The sequence below is a fragment of the Coturnix japonica genome, chromosome 3, assembly GCF_001577835.2.
Source record: "Coturnix japonica isolate 7356 chromosome 3, Coturnix japonica 2.1, whole genome shotgun sequence".
NCBI lineage: Eukaryota > Metazoa > Chordata > Aves > Galliformes > Phasianidae > Coturnix > Coturnix japonica.
The window spans coordinates 13,072,521-13,093,198 of record NC_029518.1 but is presented as its reverse complement, the minus strand read 5'-3'; the positions used below and the strand labels follow the sequence as shown (position 1 = coordinate 13,093,198).

Sequence of the window (20,678 nt, the reverse complement as noted above, 5' to 3'; positions counted from 1 at the left end):
TCTGAAGCACAATTCTTATGAGGAGTGGCTGAGGGAGCTGGGATTGTTCAGTCTGAAGATGAGGAGGCTCAGGAGTGACCTTATCGCTCTCTACAGCTGCCTGAAAGGAGGTTATGGCCCAGTGGGAGTTGGCTTCTTCTCCTATGTAACAGTGATAGGATGAGAGGAATGGCCTCAAGTTGAGCTGGGGAGCTTCAGGTTGGATGTTAGGGACTAATTCTTCTCCAAGAGAGTGGTCAGGTGCTGCAATGGGCGACCCAGGTTGGTGGTGGAATCACCATCTCTGGAGGTGTTCAAGAAACGTTTAGAAGTCATCCTGAGGGACATGGTTTAGTGGGAAACATTGATGATAAGTGGACGGTTGAACTGGATGACCTTAGAGGTCTTTTCCAACCTTGGTGACCCTGTGATCCTCTTGCCCTACACTAGCTCTCCGGAAGCCCTCCCAGACTTGAGCTTGTTTGCAGCACAGACATACACATTTTAAGGATGGGAATGAAAGTATTTTCTCTGCTACACAACTGCATTGCATTTCACACAATACTCCCAGTCCATGAACAGAGTTCCTCAGCATAACATTAATGCCTCCCAAGAGCATGTGCAGGAGAGAAAAATTCTCATGTAAGCCTTGCTAGATTGATGTGATTCTCAGTGATTGTGCAAACATGCCAATGGGTGGGATGCATGGGCTTCATTTTACTGATGATGGCATGGATCTGCACATCAAAACTAGCCACTCCTGGCTTTGGTTTGTGCATTACATGATCCTCCAAAGGTTTCTAAAAGCATATCACTTGGATCTCATTCCCATGTATCATTTCTGTCTACCCTGATCTTGGGTGCAGTTTTCACTGAAGTAGTGCAAGATATAAAATTGTCAGCTTCCTTTACGAGCCTCCATTTTTGATAACTGAAATCCAGTTCATGAAGTCCCAGGAACAGTGACCTTTGTTCTCACTTAGAGCTGTGGGTTATCAGATCTTAGGCTGATTTCTGAAGCAGTTTACTCTGTAGTAAGAGGTACTTAAGAATCAGTAGCTGATACATCTAGACCAGTCACCTTTCACTTGGCTACAGAATCCCCTCACACAGATGCTGGAGCCCACAGTCTCAATTTAATTCTCCCCTCTTTCATTCTTCTCTAGAAATGCAAGGGGAAACAAAACTAAGAAAGGATGGAAGGGATGAAGGATTTGACAATCTGACTCTTACTCTGAGCCCTGCCTTCAGACTACTGCCTGACCTTAGGCGAACTGCATCATAGGTTCCCTCAAGTATAGTAAAATACAGCATTCTTTCCATACAAATGTACAGGTGGAAAAAGTTACCTAGGATCATTTATCGTATTGCTTTTTAAGATATATATTCCAAAAAAAAAAGTATAAGAAATTAAAGGGTTACATAACAAAGAATAAAAAAACACCAACAAATATTGTCTCAAACCTTCCCTTTCAAGCAACACACAAAAAGCAACTGAGACTAAAATGGACAAATCCTCCTCTGACAGCAGGCCGATCTGACAGAGAGCCATCCTGTGAATCCCAGCCTATTTCATGCCATGCAAAATCACTGCAGGAAAAGACTGACAATGTTCAGACAGCTCATAGCACTGTACCTTTGCTCATGGCAGCAATGCCAGCCAATTGCTAGCGTCTTGGTGTCTGGCCAAAGCAGATGGCAGACAACTGTCTGAAGCTGGGACCTGGGAAAATGGGGATAACATCAGGAAAAAAACAAAAACATCTTACATACCTACTACTCCCACCTCATCCTGCTCTGGGGACATGCCTGCTCACTGTGGACTGAGTCAGTGGCTGGTGTTGTGGCCCTTTGGTATTCTGCATAGTTGCTGCATACTTGCAGACATGGAGCAGTTAGCACGTCATCTCCTATCTTTCGTGCACAAGGACTTTCCAGCTAATGCCATAGACCAGTGCCTCCTTGGTGGGTCAGATACGAGATGAAGATACAGTACCCACTTGGGAAAGTTTGCTGGCTCTGAAAACCTTCCTGAACTTTTGTTGGATCTTAGGTTACCATGATATATCTGCCTGGATCTGGGTTTTGATTCTCCATAGCTTTATCCCAGGCTGGCTGGGGTAGCACCTTTCCCTCAGAAAAGACCTCAATTGAATGCTCCATTCCCAGGGAGAGGAATGGGGCAGTGGTTGTATTTCGAAGGTGAGGAGATGGAAAGGATGTTTTAGGTCACTTTTGCACAGGGGAGCGACAGGGCTGGTGATGATGATCAGGAATCATATTGTTTCTTCCCTCCCAGTTTCTATCTCCATGCAGATATTTGCAGCTCTCCCCACCCAGCTGTGCCACCTCTCTACCTCGACCTTCCCAGCACTCCCCAGGCAGGTCCTAGCCCTTCACTGTGGTGTGGCAAAATTCAGTCTTGCTTACGCAGATGAGAAACTTTGGCTCTTTGTAAAATACCAGCTTGCCTGCAGGGAGTAAGGTGGAAGTTGGACCATGTCAAGGCCTTTTATATCCTGCAAAGGTATGTTTGCAAGACACTTGTGGAGAGCACTATGCAGATGAGTGACAGTAGGAGAGGTAGGACCAGCTCCCCAGCACAGGGAAAATGGGATAAATCAAATAGTTACCCAGATTTCCATCAGCTGTAGGGTTGGTGTGGTGACAGGCAGGATTGCCATGTTGCACACAGGTACGCTCTGCCAGCCGTAATAAACATGTCCACTTGATGCCAAAAGAACTGGGCTAAATGTCCACTTCCTCTCCCACTTCAATGGTGCGAGCAGCCCCATCTCTGCAAAGTAAGCACATGAAGAGAGGATGAAATTGCTGAGTGGGAATCCCATTTGAATTTGTGCTGAGAGCTTTCCAAGGGAGAAAAACGTTTTTCAGGATTCAGACTTTTGTCTTCATCTTTCGCTATGTTCAAACACAAACTCTAGTCTTTAAAAGTCAGTGTTATCATGGGTATAAAGTTCATTGGAGCGTGTGGGACAAAAAGGTTAGTTTGAAACCATGACTTGAAGAGAAATCTACAGCCCAAAAGTGAGTATTGTGTGGTTCCTTTCTCTCTTACTGTGTTAACAAATTCTGGCCAGAAAATTAGAAAGTGAAATGCTCTTAAAACTAGTAATTATCCACCCCCAAATTAAAGCTAAACTGAGGAACTTCTAAGTTCCTCAGCTGTGCAAGTTTTGTTATGGTGTAGAGATATGACTACTCTGAGCTTTGAATGTTTTCATTACTAGCAGGCCACAAATGAATTAGGCGGATGATGAAAAAATGACTGTCAATAAAATTTTTACACTGATGCTTCATTCTGTGTGAAACATCTTTTATATGTATGCATATATGTATATACTATAAATAATAGAAAAAATTTTATACTAGGGATGTAAACACTGGTCCCAAATGCAGTGGCAAATGAACCACTCATATTTTCTGATTGCATAATTTGCCTAAAGGATGGATACGTAATTACACTATAATTAAGTATAATAAACAGAGAAAACGATTTGAGAAGGAAAAATTATCACAGCCTCAACCACATCAGCCAGAAGCTCTCTTCTAATTAAGTTATTTTATTAAACAAAATGTTTTTAAGGTGGGTCCCCTTTGAAAATGTACATTATAGCCCGTGTAATGTAATTTACTTTATAAGTAAAACATGGCTTGTGTATGGACAGATGGTATCTGACAGGACTCATGAAATATGCAGCCACAAGGTCCAGTCCAGCCAGGTGCTGTGTGCCCCCACACCCCTGTCCTCAATCCAAGGAACAGACCCTAAGCACAGCTCTGGGAAATCTCAGCAGCTCATAGAGCAGCCTTTCATCTGCACTCACTGATGGCCTCTTTTTATGTTTGTATTTTTTTTTTTTTCTAATTTAAAGGAAGAAATGCTTGTAGGTAACTCTGATGTTGTCATCACGTAATGAGCTGGTAGAGGAAAGGAGGCCAAAAGAAAAAAGAAAAGCTGCCTTAAGTAACTCAAGCTATTTGGTTTTGGATTCAAGAGTCTCTACATGCTGTTCCTTCTCAAAAGACTTCTACCAGTATTAATTCTGCTCAAAGCTCAGCAAGATGCAAAGATGGAGTCTTTTATATTACTGTGGCTGAAGAAATCCAAAACACAAACTGATTCACTAACTCAGGAAGACCACATAATCTGTTACTTCATGCGGAAAAGGCTATTGACCACCCTCCAGTTGCTTCCTCTTTGAACTACAACTTATATTTTTCAATATCTGCCCCCATCTGTTTGGGGACTACAGGACCTATTAAAGAAGCCTTGGAGCATCACTCTGAAGTTAGTTAATACTCCTTCTTGCCAGCCCTCCACCCCACAAAAAAGTAACAAATGTTCAGCTTAAGTTTTAGCTATAAAATTTCTGCATATATCTGCTTCATTCCCACAATTCTCTTCCTCTTACGAGCACTTAGAAATTGTGATCAAGCCATCCCTTAGCCCCTTCTCTGTAAGCTCACTAGATCAAGGCATGTAATATAAATTTCTGCCAGCTCTTTAAGGCTCATACAACCTTGCAGTGTTTTTTGGGAGGATCTCTGTGCATCTGTAACCTGTCACTCTCTTTTTCAGTTCCCAACTCATCCGTAAGGCTTATTTGCAGTGATTTAGGTGTTCTTCCAGGTCATTGCATAAAATAGCAAAACCTCAGTAACACATCCATTTGGGATCTGCTAGTGATGAGATCTAAGAATGGACTTATACTCAGTATGTAAGAAAACATTCCTGGTCAAGGAAGTCCCAAGGAAAGGAGAAAATGTGTCCTAAAAATCACTTTTTCACAACATAATGTTGGACATTATAATGTGAGAACATCACTAAATCCCTAAAGTAGCTTTTGACTGTGTCCACTGCATACACGGCTTATTATACAAGGGAGAAAGCAATATGGCACTCGGGAGTAATCTTCTCATGTTTAGAGTTTTCCACTCGTAAATGTTTGCAGACCTTTGAACCACAAAATGTTGTAGGTTATTGATGAGATTACTGATGTGTGGTTAGGTCTTGCAGAGTGCCTTGGGACACTTAGGTCATCATGGATCTGTACAGTCCTGATGACTACCATAGTTTCTCTCTTAATCCCATGCACTTTTTGTTGTATAGTGACCTGATTTAAACTAGGAGCTTCCATGAGAAATCATACGGCATTCACAGGTGTAAAGTCAAGCCAAAGAGTCATTTTCAATTGCTTAGCAATTGCTAGACCACAGAAACTCAATGTGTTGTAAGATTCCACTTGGCCCCATCATCATGGGTGGGAAAAAGAAGGCGGATTATCCATAGACCTCAAAGTGTTTTACGAAGAGAGGCAAATGCTGCTATTCCCATTTACTGGATAGGGCAACAGCAAGTTGAGACTTGCACAAAGTCACACAATTAATCAGACAGAAAACTGCCACTGAAAACCATACTCTGGTCTAAACAAGTTCTCAGACTGCCCTCATCATGGTAATATCTGAGTACCCTCCAGTAGGATGTTAGAAGAATTTGGGTGTGTCTACACTTGCCGATGCAAACAGCTGCATGTCAATCCAGTCCCCTTCTCCGCCAACTGGACAAAAGCCATCTCCAGGCTGAGGCTGTACAGCCATGTTAACACCACTTGGAGCCCGAGCCCAGGCATACGAATGCCTGCAAGTTCTTTAGGGAAGGCTCATATCCAGCATCACCCTAAAGCATCACTGTGGCTTCTGGGCTGCAGCTTGCTTGTGGCTGGGTGGGCATGGACAAAGCAGATGTGAGACTGTCTCTGAGAGCAGACTGACTTTCCTTCGTTCTGAATCCAGTTTCATCATTTGCAGTTCTTCTTAGAAGATCTACTTATGCTTTAGTTCTCAGAGCCACAAAGACAGGGCACAGATGTGTTAGTTGTCTGGTTATAGCCTTTTGGCTCCGAGGACAGATCTGGAAGAAGACAGTTTGAACAGGGAAATTTGGATACACTGCCATAAAGGATGAAAACCTGCAAAATGTATTTAGTCATGAAAAACGAAAGAGGAGAAAAACATCTCTTTAAACTCAGAATCTACTTGTCATGAGCAAGAGTACAAAAAAAATATTGTAACTTAATGACCTGAAGGAAAAAGTAGCTGTTATTACAGGGCATTGTGCTGGCAAACTTCCTATACATCACAGCAATAATTCTCTCCAGACTTCCCTTCCAAGGCATGAGGAAACACCAGTGTGTTTAGCCTCAACTCCCTGGCAGGCAGCATCACTTCCTTGTGAGAGGCAGGGAGCTGACACAGCGATGGGAAGGCTCTCCTTTGTACCGGCAACAAAAGCCCTGTGTGACCCAGAGGGTCTGATGCAAAGCGGCTGAGTCCCACTCCAAGGAAGCTAAAAGTTCCCAAGGTGCCCTGAGAGCTTATCCTGGACAACTCATGCTCCCAGGTTTAGAAATCCTTTGAGGGTTGCTAACTTCATACAAACCACTCACTGCTCTGGAAGTCCCCACACCTTGGTGTGGCTAGAGGCAGGAAAGGTGCAGTATGGATGTATCCAGCTCTGCTCACCCTGCTTTTGCTTTCCTCCCCGTGCACACACTTCCATCAGCTACCAAGGATGGGCCATCAGATGAGGTGGGCTTTGATCTGGAGCAGCACAGTTCCTCTGAAGCTCTTGCCTGCTTCTGGATCTGAGTCCCTGAATGCCCTGAATGGTGAATGTGTGCTTCATGCATATGCAGAAAGGGCATGGAAGCTGCTTGAAAAAAAATGGACCTGGTTAATTTGGCTATGATCATCCAGGAAGTTTGTGGCAGAGCTGCAAATAAAATACAGACATTTTGCCTTTTGGGCCTGTATCTTCACAACAACAGTATTCTTCCTCTGAGCATCTGTGCTTGTTGTCTTATCAGGACATGTTGCTTAGTGTGTTTCCTTAAAGGGAAAGAGAACTGAGAAAGTCACGCTTTAATTCTTTAGAGAAAATCACAACAGCTCCATAGAAAAACCCAATAGCTTTCTGCAATTATTGCAATGCTTGTATATCTTTCCTTCCCTTTGTGATCTTTACCACTTCCTCACCATATGTAGAAGGTCTGATCCTGATGAAAATAGTCATGGTTCCATAAATGCCACTCACACAATGTTGATTTATCTCTGAAAAGGATGTGGCCCAGTGCTCTTGGCTGGATTTTTCTTAAAGCAGACAGGCACTTCTCTCTCTCTACTATACAGAAAGTTGTGAGAAGTCCAGTGACAATAACCTTGCTGGAATTCACCTGGTCCGCCCAGGGAATAGCTATTTCTAGACATGGAAAACACAGCATGGAAAACAAGACATGGAAAACCCAAGCCTTGTCCCTTTAATCTAACATCTCTTGCATGTTGCTGAGCCTAATGTTTAATTTGAAAAAAAAAACAACCTGAAAATAGCATTAAAGGAAGCAGAGGATTTAAACATCACTATATTATTTAGACAGCCTTTCTGGAAAACACTATATTTTAAAAATGACCCTTTTACCATGAGGTTTCTAAAACTATAGAGCTGTCCCCAGCTTCCTGTGAGATAAGGCTTGTAATTTGGAACGGAGTAATGGAGTACAAACAACACAATTTGTATTGTACTTTGTATTAAGAGGCAACGTGGAACCAACTGGTAGTGTCATATTTCTCCTACTCCAGAGCAGTTTGGGGCTGTTTGTGCTGGAGAGTTAAGTGTAAGAGCAACAAGATGTTGAAAGTAGCTCATCTTCCATGCTTGACAGAAATATGGTGTCAGGGTGCAAATCTCCCATGCTTTTGGTGAAAAGAACTACTGAGCATTTGTGGTCCCCCTCTCTCACACTTGCAGTTGATTTAAGCTGTAAGCCTGTGACTTGAAATGTTTGGAAGGGCTGCTGGTGAGTTGTGGCAGGCAGAGATGGATGCTGCAACCACCTCTTAAGTGATACAAACCCAAGATGATTTTAACCAGAAGACCTCATTCCTTCATATTCACTTCACATATTTGTATTACAGGGATGGCAAGAGCAGAGAGAAAGAGGAGTTTTGGTGGTGGTTTTACACCAAGCATCAATACCTGTGTGGGAGCTTTTCAGAGCTGATTGCACTCCCAGAGCAAGGTCTAGATCTGGCCTGGGGTTTTTAATTTTCTTCCAATTTGTTGGCGTGAAATCTGACAGCCAGGCAGATGTGTCTGCCTTGAACTTCAGTGTGGATCTCCTTTTGCACTCTACTCTGTTTTTCCAATCCTCAATAGGGGAATGCAAAATTACTGTCCAGAAACATTAATCACAGCATCACAGATCTGTACATTTTCATGAGTTTTCTCCTGGAGGACTGGAAGGCTTTGACCCATTTTCAAAAGTGGGTGTAAAACATATATACATAAGGAAAGCATACAGACTTGGAGCATCTGCAAAAACATATGGTAGTTTCACAACCCACTAACCAGTTTCCTGGACTGAATATGAGTAAGGGCAGGCCTTTCAGAACTAGCTGTTTTTGAATGCTGAGTTTCTGTCTCTCGTCCCTTAGTTGCAGTTCTTCGACTTTGTGAAAGATACCGTTTCGCTCTTAGTTTGACAAGTCATTGCACAAAGCCTTTCTGGATACTTGTACTGCTTTTTATTTTTACAGCTGAAGCCACTCCCAGGCTTCCCTGACAATCTCATTACCTGTCTTTCCATTTCATACAGAGGCAATGTGTTATCTCTTCTTAATCCCAAGTGGCAAAAACCAATCATCTCCTGTACTGGCAATTGCAATTCAGATGTCTGAGGATTTTTCTGTGCTGCTTAATCTATAGAGATCATTGCAAATTTTTCCATCTAAATATTTTGTTTAATGAAAGAATATAGTTTGCTAAAGGATCTACTTTCCTGAAGTGTATATATTTTTAAGCAGAACATAAAAAACCTTTGGCTGTTATTTCTGACAACAATATCATTTTCTTTGCCTTATCAACCTTTTCTGTGCAAACATACCCACCTACCAGAACGTTTCCTATTTTAGCAACCAAACTTCAGACCAACATAACACTGGTGTCAAACCAACATACTCTGAAGAATGAGCTTATCCAAACTCATGTTGATATGGAGAAATCCTTCTGCACCTCTCTGCCTATTGTAATTTTAACTCATGAAAGTTCCCAGTGATGGAGATCCCAACAGCTCCCTGGCCCATCAGCTCTATTGTTTCCCTTTCCTTGGATAGAGCTTTCTTAAACTCTTACCTCTTCCATTTTGCTGCAAATAAAGCTGATTAGATCTTCTCCTTCACCATGCAAATATATCCAGTGACCACCATATCCCTTTATACTCCTTTCAGCTACTGTCCACACACATGAAGTCTCTCATAACTATCCTCAGCCTTTTCTAGACTAAACAAACCTAACAGAAAAACAATTCCTCATACATCATGATGTTTTGAATCAGTTCTGCTATTCTCCAGACTTCCTCCCATGTTTACGTCTTTACTTGAAATACAGAGTACAAATCTGTGCACTGGGCTTCTGCAGAGATAGAATGATCTCCACACGAAAAGTGCTATCACTATCATCTCTCCTAATAGCAAATGTATTTCTGGCCACAGCATCACATGGTAGACTTGGAACTTGTCCAGTTCTCTTAGCCTACTGTCAGTACCATGACCAGGTTCCTATGTACATTTTGGTTAAGCACTTTCTTTTTCATAGAGGAAAAGTTTATTTAAAGCACTTAAATAAAATGCCTTCCCTGCTCATAGTTGGGACCTTCCTGTCTATGTTGTTGTTTTAACCCACTGTAAGAGCCCTGTCTGCTCCACCACCCAAACTGTTAACAGACATATTTAAGTGAACTGTGACCAACAGACTTCTGTTGATGCATCCTCGGCTTGACTGTGAATCACTTGTATCTAATCTTCCATCATGTTATTTCAACCAACAGCTGAAAAATAGCAATTATTTATGTCACACACACACACACACACATATATATATATATGTATATATATATCATTTCAACAGTTGTCCAAAGGGGACCTGAAGCCAAGACTAATACCAGTGAATAGTGGGCAAATACCTACTTAACACCTGTACTGAGAAACAGGATAGAGTACCAAGCTCTAAGACTACTTTCAGTCCTTTATTTTCTTATAAGAAGATGGCACTGAAGCCGGATTATTCCTAGCTCTGAAAGCAGGATGGGCACCAAAGTATACCTCTAAAGCCAAGATGATGAGCTAATCAACTTTGTATTGTTAGAAGAGTCCCCACCTACGCTTTCACACAAAGGACTGATTAGCTCACAGGTATGCAAAACTCTGGGAGGATGCCATCTTTCATCACTACTAGAAGATGTTTAATATATCTTAGGTTGCCAACAATTAAGTGTTTGTATGTGTGTACACAATACACACAGCCACTTGCTCAGCCCCAAAGCTGCACACCGCATATGCAACTAATCCACCATGCCTGGGCAGAGCCCTGTGTTGGGCACAGCTCTGCTGCTGCTCAGCTATGTCATAGAGATCTGCACTGCTGTGTGACAGGACTGCATCAGCCACAGCCTTGCAGCCCGGAGGAAGTGAATGTTAACTGTTTGCCCTGCTTCTGATTGTAGAAGCTGTGACAGAAGCAGTCACAGGTTCAATGTGTCTGCACAGGGAGTGAGGCCATAAGCCTACAGTGCATGACGCACTTCTGCTGTTCTTGCCATATGCTGATGTAAGAAAGCTAAAAGCACTCTGTCCTCCAAGCCGCCGATGGAAATACTGAGCAGTGTCTGAATGCTCTAAAACGCCTTCTTCCCATGTGCAAATGTCCTCCATATAGAAAGGTTCAATAAGGGGCACAGCTGTGAGTGCACTTAATATGACAGCTGAGGCTGGTCAGTGTGATTCCCATTCCAAACCAGGAGCAGTGATATGAAATACTGGCTTGATGTCTGGAGGTGCTCAGCACCTTCTCCTCATCCCTACCTGATGGTCTACACATGGGCTCAGCACTTCTCCCAATAAATGCTTTTCACATTGTCTCCAATGTTACCTCTATGAAAAAAGCTGTGTGACTCTAAAGGAAAACAAGCAGGGTGGAGGAATTGGGAAGAACAGTTCTCTGAAGCAATGCATTTCTTCAGTCGTGAAGCTCTATTGTTTGGAGGAATATGTACTTCAAAGCTGCACCCAGTTCATCATTTTGAACAACTGGTATGCATTTGTCCCCCTTTCAGTTTCCCTCAGCAGTTCTCAAAAGGCAACATGTTAGAATGATATCTTTACATGTCAGATTAATGTCAGAGGGAAAAGGATAATTTGGGAAAGAAACTCTCTACTCTGGGAAAGAAGAAAGAAACAATATTTGATATCTGTTCTAATGGTCTCACCTTGTATCTCTAGGAAGCAACGTCTTCAGGGCAGCTTTTCTTGCATGATTCCTCCTTGATTCTTGCTGAAGATCTGCAGGACATCATGAATGCCAACAAACCACGTTCCCAATTATAAAAAGAATGTGACCAAAAAAGACTCACATTGAAATGTGCATGTGACAAATATGTAATGATACATATGTTTCCCAAATTCTTTTTTCACTAGCGTGTGAACAGGAGGAGACATGGAAGGGCATCACAAAATTGTATACTTGCAAATAGAATAGCTTTCTTTTCCCGCTCTGATAAGGGAAATATCATCCACCTGCCTTCTAAAGAGCAGAGATGATGAGTCTGTGCTATCTGCATCTCCTCTTCCCATGCATATGTGTGAGGAAAGCTAGTTTGAGTTTGGTAATACAAACTCATAAGGAAATGAAGATGGAGTTAAGCTTGTGGGGAGAAACTATCCTGGAATAACTTTGTCTCCTGCTGACAAAAAATTAATGTCTAAATCCGAAATGATTACATCTCTGTACCTATGGCTTCAGAGGAGTGGTCTCGGTTACACCAGCTGGGCTCCAGTACAGCCCCTTTGCCTGCTGGGAGCTCTCAACCCCAGCCCAACCACTACTGCTTCTTCAAACCACAACCTCTACATTGCCAGCTGCTGCTGACAGCACAGCACATTAAGCAAGGCGAAGAAGGAGTTTGTGGAGGCAAACAGCTCCCCTTACTTCCCTCTTGCCTGTGCTTGTACTTAAAGCAGAGAGTTTTTACTTTATAGAAGCCTACATGAAATGACTGTCCTAATCACTGCACTACCTCGATTATCGCCTGCACAAACATTCCCTTCAGATCTACATACTGGCTGGGACAGAAATCACACAATTGATGTTTTGGTTTCCACTACCTTATCTAAATCCAGTTAGTGCTCAAAATGAGACTAAGTCAACAGCCTTAATTGAATGAAAGGGCTGTGAGACAACCTGGAGATTTGCGGCTGTGTATGTCCGTGCATGAGCTAATCACTATGCAAACACTTTACAACAAACAGTACTGGGCTGAGCAGGCTTGGTTTTTCTGTGGTCTGGAAGCTCCTGACATGCTGGGTTTGTGTGAAGCATTGTTGGGGCTGGCAGGAGGATTTAAACAACTTCACAAACAATGTACTGTTAGGGAAAAAAACTGGGGATGGACAATGGAGCAGGCCATGAACAAACACTTCTCCTGGCTGCCTAGATGAGGAGATAGAAGAGACCCTCTAGTAGCGGCAAAAAGTAATTGCTCACTTGTGCCGTTGCTTTCTAGGTATGTGAAATAGCTTTGGTGGCACCCAGCAGCTGAGAGTAGGGAGTTGCTTGATGTCCTCAGCTCATTCCTGGGGAGGCTGCTGCCAAACTGCCGATGCCTCCAGCTTCTAGCCCTTGCAGACATTATAGGTTTTCCAGGCTGCAGTCATGTCATTCCTCCCGGCTCTGCAGCGAAAGAGAGAAAAGTGTACGTTAAATATTTGGGAAGCACCACATTGTGTTCACCTCACCTCTCTTCTTGTCTTTAGTGGAGGCCACGATTAAACTCCTAGGAAAGATCAGTAAAAGCAGTATTACTGCACTGCCTAGGGCCAGGATCAAGTTCCTATTGTGACAGTACTGCACAGTTTCTCCAGAACTGAAGGTCTAAAAAGAGAAAGCCGTACTCTGCAGTTTCAACTTGCCCTGGCAGAACTGCGTCTCTCCTTTTTCTGCCGCCTGCTTAGAGTCTCAGCCTTGGTACCTGATGCAGCTGCTGTTTGGGGAGGCCAGAGGGAAAATGCTCAGGATTGTGCCAGTGGTTTGTCTTAGCCATTACAAGAAGAGAAGCTGAAGCTACAAACTTCCTAAAATAGTCTTTAAATATCTTCTGAAGTGAGATGACTCATTCACTTTCCTGGCTGATAGAACTCTGTAAGGTTATGGAGAACCTGAATCAGGTCACTTGCCAGTGACAGTCCTATGAATATCTAAAGGTGACTTTGCCATGAGTAGTATAAAGACAGCCTCACCATTTTAACTCAGGACTGAACATGATTTTCACTGGAAAGTCTCAGCCCATACTACAGACTGACACCACACCCTGCAAAGGCCACCCACTTGTCACCGTGCTCTTGCTTGGGGCCAGGACATCTGGTTGTAAAAATGCAACTGGTGGTGCCGTCCCCTAAACAAAGGAAGATACTGGACACAGCTAGATCCTTCCTCCCTAAGGGAGGCCATGGGCTGCTGGCTGTTACATTTGTGACCCATTTGACAGTTCTCACCCTTTGGCATGCAGTGCAAGCCAACAGGGCAACTTACCTAACACAGCTAGGAAAGACAGCAAGGATGATTAGCTTTGTGATCAGGTGCTGTGTGGCCAGAGCCAAAAGAAAACTGCTGCTGAGTGCCCAGGTTTCAGGATACAGTAATAACACACAGTGCTATATTTCATTTCTTTAACAAGTGCTGAATATGCAAAGGCTCTTTTCCCAGCTTCTGTCTCCATCTTGGAAGTGAGGGAAGAGCTGCGTGTATAATTATTTTCAGATGCCATCCACTTTATTGATTATTTGTGTGGGATGCACAAATAATGGCAGCTAATGCCAGGAGCAGAGATAGAATAAAACTCGTTCCCTTTTGGGAAAAGCTGAAATAAAACCACCATATGAATGGGTCATTGAGAACAGGCTGGAATATATTCCCTATAGCCCTTCCGAAAGTTCAAGGGCAGGGGAAAAGAAAAAAAAAAACAACAGAAGAAACTGTCTCTGTGTTCACTAAACTTCTAATATCTGAAAGTGCTTAAAAAAACACACACGCACTTTCTTTTTTTCATACGATCATGGAAAAACACACTAAGCTTTTGACTCAGTGGTTTTGTTTTTCCAGCGAGTCCTTTCCAGGTTCCACGCGCCATCTCACAGTCACGTCTGCTGGGTGAGCTTGGAGCTAACAAACTTCAGAAGAGCTCTTTGCGATTTTGCCGCATTGAGTTTCAAGTATCGGCTTGCTGGAAGCACAGCGGAGAGGGAAAAGGGAGGGAAGCGGTGTGAGCTTTGCCAACACACCTGCACAAGCTTTGGGCTCTCCTGGACACTCTGTGCACTAATGATGTATAACCTGTAGAGCCTGGCAACACGCTTTTTGAAGACTAAAACAGACAGACTGTGCGTGCCTCTGATTCCTAATTTCTTAAAACAAGTAATAGCCCCTCCTTCTCCAACCCTGTGCTGTAGGTAAATGCTTGGGATGGAAACTGAGATGTACTCAGCTGGTGAGAACTTCTACCAAGGTAAGGAACAAATGACATTTTAATTATGGTATTCTTGGTCTATGTATTTCCTCTTCTGAAGCAAAAAGGGGGTGGGTGGAGGGGTGAAAATAAAAGAAAGAGTTCATTTCAGCTCCAATGTTCTGCTAATTTGTCTTTTGACTATTAGAGATGCAGCTGGATTCCATTTCTAATCCGCTTTCAAATTTGCTTGAATTAAAATCCCAGATCACTGCTGTGTTTTCAAGTTGAAGTGTGCATAGTAGCCAAAGTTTATATTGCAATTTCTGGAGTTATGGAATGATGAGCTCCAGTAGAGGAAAGTGTGTTGTGTGCCTGAGTCCCGGGGGATAAAAAAAAAGTTGGCATCAGTGTTATTTGGAATTAGAGCTCACTTGTAGAATAAATAGCCTTGAAGTTAATACGCTGGCTACATTTTATATTCAGTTCCACCCACTGGAACCAGTGGGTACAGAAGAGCAAAGGTTGTTGTAGTGGAAAGGTAGGAACTGGAAGTGCTATATGATTATAAAGCCTGGATGTTTCTGAACTTTAATCTGAAATTTTGCAGTTTCTCCTTCAGAGTGGGGCTTAATTTAATAAGAAATTAACTTCCTGACTGAAACAGGACAGCAGTACTGCCCTTGAGTCAGAATACCTGTGCTTTCGCTACTTCTATCTGAATCCCAGTCTAAAAGCTGACATTTCTCCTCTGGCATCCTGTTTATATCTAAATTTAATACCATAGTCTTGTTAGACTTTGTCACCTGGGAAACACCATAACTCACATGAAGTTATGAATCCTCATATTCTCTGGGTTTTTATATCTGCCATGACAATTCCCAGCCACTGCCAGGTGAAGCCAGCCAGTATTTATGGAAAATGAACGGACTAATCATTTCCTATAGCAGGACTTGATTATGATATAATTGCAGCTCTTTATGTTGACATCCAAGTGGACAAATACAAGCCAAAATCTGCAGTAAGGGATCCACCCATCTACCACCCAAACGTAAACAAGCCAGTATGGTTAAAAAGAGGACTGGAAGGCAGGAAAATTCATCCAGCTGTACTGTGACCCTTACCTCACACAGAAAGTTCAGCGGTGTTTATCAATGCCAGCTCTTTTTAAAACAGGGCAAGATGTGTGTTGTTATCAGGAAGAATGGGAGATTATGTTTTGGATGCTGGTTGTTGTAGGGTCACAACTCGGACTTGCTATGTACTTAAAACCCAGTTCAGCGTGAGCCAAGATTGGCACCACTGTAGTGTGTGCACACCATGATCAGTGTGAATTCCTTTGCTCACACTAGCAGTCATGTGCATGCAAAGGGGAAGGAAGTCTATTTGAATACAGCTGGAGATCAGCTGCATAAGAACTGATATGATGGAGAGTCTTCAATAAGAATAAATCACTATAGAAGTCCCAGCGCTGAGCATACTTTGCTAGTTTACACAGCCTTTGTGAACTACAAAGCCCATTCAGAGCAGAGTTTCTTCTGGGTTACAAAGGTTTTTCCTTCAGTAATACTAGTCAATCTCACTCCACAATGAGGATTTCCCTTGCTGACAAAGAGAGAAGGAGAAAAGCTATCTGTGTTTGTTGGATCTGTCCTGTGAAAAGACTTGACATCACTGTGATAATTTTCTTCTTCACCTCTGTCCAAGATGGCATAAATTAAACTAAACCATTCCCAAAACTGCATTGCCAATAAATGAACAAGCCTGAATGAGACAGCTTCTAGTTTTTGCTGATGCACCTCTGTACGCAGCGATCAATCCGTTCCTCCTCGAGCTGCCACCAAGAGAAAATGGCTGCTGCTACTCAGCTACAAGTTCTCACTCCTGTTTGGAGGTTTATGAGACCAGCTTGGCTTGAATATAGCCTGTAAGTGCACCTCTGGATATCACAAACCTCCTCAAATGCGTTGGCCAGATGGAGGAAGCTCTCCTGGAGGCTGGGGCAGTTTATACTAGTAGAGGATCTGGCCTGCAAACACCTGCATCTGTGGTATGAGGACAAATAAAGGCCCATACTCCAAACATGGTGTGCTCCTAGGCTCCTAAGCCATACAAAATCCCATTTCCTTTCTACTTGTGCTAAATGTAAAAACAGAAACAAAGGCACACACCTAAATAAACAGAAAAGCACAGACAACAGAAGAGGAGAGGGGCCCTAGTGCAAGCCCAAAGCCAGCTAGTACAAAGAGATGCTTTCTATTTGCAGTCCTTTGTGTGAGACCTTGCCATATCACGTGGATGAGAATGTGAGTGGGAGACTTGCTGGACAACACTGGTTTTATAAATGTGTCAAAACTGCAGAAACACCTGCTTTACATTATTTTTCTTATTGGTCCACAACAAAAACCCTCTCTGGTGAACAGTCCTCAGCAGGCCTTGTTCCTTCCTTCTCTATGGACAGCTCAAGTCAATGGTCTGGAACATCTCAGGATCACACCGGAACCTCACTGAGGAGTAGGTGGAAGTCAGAAGGGAGAAGGGCACTTCTGCATGAAATCATACCAAAATGTTGGCTAGAGGACCAAAACCGCAGGAGACTGCTTCCCATTAGGTGGGGGAGGAGGGGCAGGAAGGTTTCCCAGGGCCAAATGGACAGGTCTTGAAGATCCATCTGTTTTCACCATGAAAACCTTACAGCCCACACCTATGCAACACAAACCACTCCAGTCACCACAAGTTATTACCCTTGGTCTCCACCACTTCCTGAGAAGCTGTAATGGTCTGATACAGTGTCCAATGAAACCAAAGGGATCCTTTCCATTAACTCAATGGACTCTGGATCAGGCCCAACATCTGCTTGGCCCTCTCTGTGCACAGTGCAGCCAATTTATTCTTTATCCATTCCTGGGCCTCTCTCCTTCTTATGGCTGTCATTAGCCACACTAAGCACCACCCCCAGGAAGAATCCATGATTCACGTTGCAGAGACTATGATGGTACCAGGCATGGCTCTTGCCTAGGTCACAAACTAACAGCAATGGGCCAGAAGACACCAGCCATTCACACAGCAATGCACAATGTTCATTTCTTCAGGAATTCATTTCTTCAGGACTTTGCTGAGCCCTTCAATTGCAGCATCCTTTTGTCACCTGTCACACGTGGATTCTCACGCTGTGAAATGCATGTCATTGCTAAGCAGAGTAATTAGCCTCATAAAGTCAAGCAGCTTCACATAGCAAAAATGTAGTTATCCGGTGTCAAATCTATAGGTGCTTCTGGACAGAGATGCAGATTTGTTTTCGGCTCTACCATTGTGTAATTGAGAACCCCATGCAAAAATCTGCCTCCACAATGTACCCCAAAATCACATGGGTGTGAAAATGTGAGCGTGATGCCTAAGGCCAGATGTGTGGACTGGCAGACTGTTGGCACTGCGCATAGGTACATCTGCATGTCAGGTACTTACTCATCCCTGCATACTTCCCTGATAAAATCTGGATTGCCTAAAGCCTGTATTTTCACTCCAGTTTCCTTATCAAGGTATTTACCATCTCCTGTCTGTGCCTTGCAGACTGAGGGTGTTAAATGCTGCCTTACTGTCAGTGAGCTCAGGCATGCAGGAGCTGCCATACAGGATGGGATTTCTAAGCCCACCAGAGCACGCAGTGGGTGGCTGCTGGCTTAAGCTCAGTAGTATCTCACCTTGTTTGTACCTGGGACATTTCTCTTTTGATCCTGTTGCTGGCTTTCTGCAGTTGGCGGGCTCCTTCTTGTGTTTTGTGTTGTTTATTGTGGTGTTCTCTGGTAGACCCCGACTGCTTTTACAAGCTGCTGTCTCCCATGGAGCATCCTATCACAATGCAGTTGTTGTGTGGCTGTACAAAGAGGAGAGTTTTGGATTAAGTCATCTCAGGAGTAACAGAAGTTTATATGGGAAAACCTCTACCTATACACAAATTATTATTATTATTATTATTATTATTATTATTATTATTATTATTATTATTATTATTATTGTTATTATTATGAAGAAAGTATTTCTTTGTTGCTTTAGATAATAATTCTAAATCCACTACCACAAATGCAAGTATTTTTGGGGCCTTATCAGCTAGGGCATTGGAGGAGGACATGGTTTATTTTGGGACACTGATTCTACAAACAATTCCATGAATAACAACCATGAGCAGAACATTCTAGGAATATTGCTTGGTTTCAATCAGACATAAAAGGAAACTTCTGGGGCTAAATTAAAACAGAACAAAATGAAACATAATTTGATTTATAAAATGCCACCAAGCTCTATTAACTCAAAAATGACAGTATAGTTTATAGGACCACATATAAAGAGATTTTCTTCTGAAATTTCTGTTCTAGTTGGATGTGTAGAAAAAAGAAGTCAGAACTAACACACGGGGTAAATCACTCAATGACTTGAAATTTCTGTCTTGACACAGGCTGGCTGAATGAAAGGAGTGAACTTCACAACTGCATTTCCTATGGTGAAAAGCAGCTTCCCAGCTCTTACCGTGCTGAGCAAACTTGCTTAGGCCCCACTGCTACACCCCTGCCTATGCTCATTGGATGTGGGATAACACTTAATGGGACCCAGGAAAATGACATTCATATTAGATTATTTTGCCTCTTGTGGTTTTTCTGGTGAAAGAGGTTAGACTTGGACCTAAGGCTGTTAGGACGTGCCCTAAAGAGAGTGCTCTGAACCCCACCAGCCAGGGAAAAGGAGCCTTGTCTAACAGCAGCATTTGCAGTGCTGAAGGAAAACTGGGCAGAGTTCAAGGTGCTGTTTTTCCCACTGCTTTGGTTTTAGGAAAAGCCAGCATGGAAATCAGAGAGGGGAGTTCATATCTGAGGTGGTGTTAATTAGGTGCCATGTATAAAGAAGATATGATAGCATGAGTTTCAATGGGAACTGGCTGCCTGGTATCATATCATGCATTCAGCCTGTATCCTGTTCTCCATCCTCCCCCCTGATGGTCTGAAGACTGGATAGGCTAAAATCACTTTGAGATACACCTGCTCTTGCTGTGATTTCTACTTGGACCATGCTGTGATTTTTTGGACATGTGCACCTGCCACAAGGCCTGCCTGCATGCCTGGGTGCTGAGTGCCCAGAGCCTGGGGACAAGCAGCTCTGAGAGGCCTCAAGCAAGAAACACAGGAAGGCAGATGCTTTGCAGAGTTCTGAGAATAAAACCTGGGGAACCATGCAGTGTGAGAGAGAAACTAAAAAATTACTCCTGTAGTGAAGAAACCACATAATATATTCAAGATGTCAGAGGTTAGCCGTGGTACATGTGAATCATGCTGCAAATAGCTCACCTTTAACTTTACCGTCGTAATTAGATTACAAAGTTTTTATTATGGCTTTAAATTCTGCTTTTATAGGTTGCTGCCCAGCTGCGCACTTAAATCTGGTTTTATCACACTTTCTGAGCTCATCACATTTAATTCTGCCTCTACAATGCTGGATTAACTTTAAGGGTCGCTGAAGTCAGAAGTCACTCACCCTTGCCCTGCTAATGGATTCACACCACCCCTACGTGGTCCCAAAGAGTGATGTGTACAGTAAACTATATTTATTGGTGCGTTAGAGGGAAAGGGGTGTTGGGTTTGTTTGCTTATTTACTCCACCACTGCACTTAGCTATCAGGATATTTGCACAGATTACTGCATCCACAGGATGATGTTTACCTCCATGTAATAGGCTGATGCAATGAAATCTTCTCAGCAAAGCCAATCTGAGAGCTAAAGAGGAAAATACTGAGGTCTGCCTGTGAGGAGCAGATGGCTGGATAATGAAGTACATAGATTTGTATCATCTGAGGAACTGATCAATTGTCTCCATTCACAAATCCAGAAATCACACCTTGCCGTCACACTCACTCCTGCCAGAAAGCCCAGACCTGGTATTTTATGGATCCTGACTCTGATATTTCAGGAAGCCCCAAGAGGAATAAAAACCCATTCTTTTTCTAAGGATGACTTCTTTGTTTCTAACACCAAGAATGCGTGGCAAGGCACAGATGAAACTCTTCATCTCCACAACATTCATCCTCGGATTTTACCTTGTTCTGTTTTTCTTCTTTGACCAGCATAGATCAGATGGTTT

At 42.9% G+C, this 20,678-nt stretch overlaps 1 long non-coding RNA gene across 3 annotated transcripts in view; it reads right to left on the bottom strand.

The window, feature by feature from the left end:
- LOC107310980 overlaps nt 1-20,678 on the bottom strand; it is a 110,040-nt gene that overhangs the window by 17,257 nt on the left and 72,105 nt on the right. For all 3 annotated transcript variants that reach the window (XR_001553815.2, XR_004306637.1, XR_004306638.1), the window contains exons 7-11: nt 18,254-18,426; nt 12,596-12,781; nt 11,322-11,394; nt 2,613-2,776; nt 1,616-1,702 (exon numbers count right to left, since the gene is read on the bottom strand). This is a non-coding gene — a long non-coding RNA (uncharacterized LOC107310980). The remainder of the gene's footprint in view (nt 1-1,615; nt 1,703-2,612; nt 2,777-11,321; nt 11,395-12,595; nt 12,782-18,253; nt 18,427-20,678) is intronic.